This window comes from Nyctereutes procyonoides, unplaced genomic scaffold (genome assembly GCF_905146905.1).
Source record: "Nyctereutes procyonoides isolate TBG_1078 unplaced genomic scaffold, NYPRO_anot_genome, whole genome shotgun sequence".
Classification (NCBI taxonomy): domain Eukaryota; kingdom Metazoa; phylum Chordata; class Mammalia; order Carnivora; family Canidae; genus Nyctereutes; species Nyctereutes procyonoides.
The window spans coordinates 47,002,617-47,005,853 of record NW_026575052.1 but is presented as its reverse complement, the minus strand read 5'-3'; positions in this window follow the sequence as shown (position 1 = coordinate 47,005,853).

Genomic DNA, 3,237 nt, shown 5'->3' with positions numbered 1-3,237 from the left:
AATTCCAATAAAAATATCACAAGATGTTTATTAGAAATTGGCAATTCTATAATGCAAAGCATTCAAAATCAGACATATTAGTCATCTATGGTCAATATTAACACAATTTAGTTGAAAAAATTGAGCTTGTTTTATGATCAAAAGTATAGTAAAAAAAAATGCCAGTTCTGGATTCAAATCCCAGCTCTGTTACCTACAACTTTCCTATCCTCAGCAGCTTAACAGAATTTCTGGGGATGAAGCATGTGTGTACAAATCCCAGATATGCCTCCAACTAGCCATGTAACTTGAGGGTGGACCTCTGAAATTCAGATCCCTCACCTGAAAACATGGAGGAAAATAACATCTATTTTTTAGAGGTACATTGAGGATTAATAAGATACTTTTAAAGTGTTTAGCAAATTGCTTAACATATAGAGGATACGCAATAATTATTTCTCTCCTTTCTTTTACTCTCCCTCTGCCCTCTATACTGATCTGATCTCTCCTTAAATATATCCTCCAACATGTTCATTTCTTGGAACTTTTGTTGTATATAGAACAGAATTCTATTCAGATTAACATAAGTAAAGGGGGGGTATCGGTTATAAGGATAGAGGTGTATCATTAAGACCACAAGTCAGTAACTCACTCAGGCTCCAGGAAACCACCTGAGCCAGAAGCCATAAACACCACTTTTTCTTACACACCTGAAATTAATAGAACATTGTGCATCAACTCTACTTAAAAACAAAACAAAACTAAACAAAAAAACCTTTCTTTTTCATCTCTCTTCTCTGCTTGTTTCTCTGCATTGGCTCCTCACCACCGCCCTCCCCGCTCCTTGATGAACATGATAACAGAAGATGAAAATTCCATAATTCCTGATAGACATCTTCCATTTACCAGCCCAGACTCAATCATATCATCCTAGTCTCAAACCCAAATTCCTGGGAAGGAGGATTTGGTTGCCAAGTGGTAGAGTGGGCCAGTAGAATCACATCACATAAAATGGCTTCCAGGGACCTACAAGGTGAAAAGAACAGTTATAGGGGGTTATTATAGGTTTGGCAGAGACCTCTAAAAATCTACTATAATGTACTAGTAACTTGTGGTAGGTATCTGAGAAGAATCCTTAACCCTATTTGAAAGACCTCCAGCTAAACCGTAAACAATGGCAATATCCTATATATCAGCAGTGGTCCTTTGAAGATTTAGATTTTATCTATTTCCAAAAACTCCCTGTTGATTTTTTAAATACCCAGAGCCATGGCCACAGAACACATTTTCTCAAGACGATTTCCTTGACTTAGTAATGAGAAGGGTGAGATCAGATATTCTTGCCCTTAAACCTTGGGCTTATGGAAAACCTTCTCAGGAGAATCATCTCATTTCAGCTCTAAAATAAAAGGTTCCTTTCACGGAGTTGCTATGAAAAGCTGCCATGAAAGGTAGTCTATCAAGAAAAATGTTTGCTTAATATTTTTCTGTTATTCAATAGGTATTCTCTAAGTCCAGTTATTAGAAACTCCCCGGCTCAGCAGTCTGGTTTTCTGCTTGTATCCATGACTGCACTCTAATGAATGAATTACATATGAGCTAATAATAGAAAATTGAATTTTTTTTTGCAGGATTTAGCATTGTCCTTTACTGGCAAAACCAATCACCTCTCTAAGTTTCAGATTTCATTCCTTTTCTCTGTAATTAAAACCACTGGTTTTACTGGAAAATTAAATGAGCCACATGATTTTCTAATAGGTGTAGTTTATGCTATGCAAATACCAAAGAGTCATGCATTACTTCAACTACTTCTTTGGTTCATCACCAGTAAAACAAAACAAAACACAACACAACACAACACAACAAAAAATTTAACATAAGTCTCCTTTATCCCAAACAGTGGCAGCTCTGCTTTGGAGTTTTACTAATAATAATCAGCAGAAAATACTGCTCCAAAGTTCTTTTTTTTTTTAAATTCATGAGAGACAGAAGCAGAGACCTACGCAGAGGGAGAAGCAGGCTTCCTGTGGGGAGCTCAATGCAGGACTCAATCCCAGGACCCTAGGATCACGACCAGGGGCAGATTCAACCACTGGGCCACCCACATGCCCCTGCTCCAAAGTTTTAAGCTCAGTTCTTAACTAGGCCATTCTTGTTCATCAGCTCTCTGCACATCTGGAAAATTCTGACTTGGTTGAAATTGAAAAGTATGCGTATCTAAGGCACAGATATTTCTCCACTTAGAAATACTGACACTGTTGTCAAGCTTGAAGCCCAGAATTTTCATGGGGAGGTGTGAGGATGAAGAGCTAGCTGTGAAGAAGAGTTCAACAAAGGAAACAGGATACATGCCCTTTGCCCTTGCTTTGCATGGTGGAGTGAAAAGTCCACATGTGAGATCGTGTGTGTCTCATTTTTCCAAAGTGGATCAACCCAGCATGCTCTATGAATTAATTTCTTCCTTTCTTTTCTGTTAGCTCCTCCTTGGAGAGCATCTATAGTCCTATCAAAGAGAGAAATGATGTCAAGTGAATCCTAAGATGGGAGTTAATAATGGCTGCTGGATACACAGCCTTTCTTCCCACCATACCATCGGGAAATGAGCAGTTAAAAGGTTGGTGCAGAATACTGTGCTATGCGGTACACATAAACTCTTTTTCCCTAATGGGCAAAACTTTAGGAATTTAACTTCTGAACGTTTGCTCAGAGTTTTTATTCTGACACTGTTTTTAAAAGGAAAAAAAAAACTTAAGAACAAAATAAGGTGTTCATAATTAGGGCAATAGGTAAATAAATGATAGCACATCCATATGATAGAATAATAAGTGGTCAGTAAAAGAAATGCAGTATAGCTATATGTTAGGACATGGGAAAATATCCACAATACTTTTTATAAATGGCAAAAGCAAAAACAGCACATATACTATGATTTAATGTTTGCAAAACAATATATTTCTATGGACTATTATTACACAGACACAAATCTAAAAAGGATATTCAACAAACTTTTGACAGCAAAAAGTGGGTCTTCAGTGGATGGTAGAAAAACACATTTTGGGGCACCTGGGTGGCTCCCAGAGTCCCGGGATCAAGATCTGCACCCAGCTCCCTGCAGAAAGCCTGCTTCTCTCCCTGCCTATGTCTCTGCCTCTCTCTGTGTGTCTCTCAATGAATAAATAAATAAAATCTTTAAAAAGATTTTACACACTTGACTTCATACACTGTGATACCATTTGAATTTCCTACCATTAGAAGATA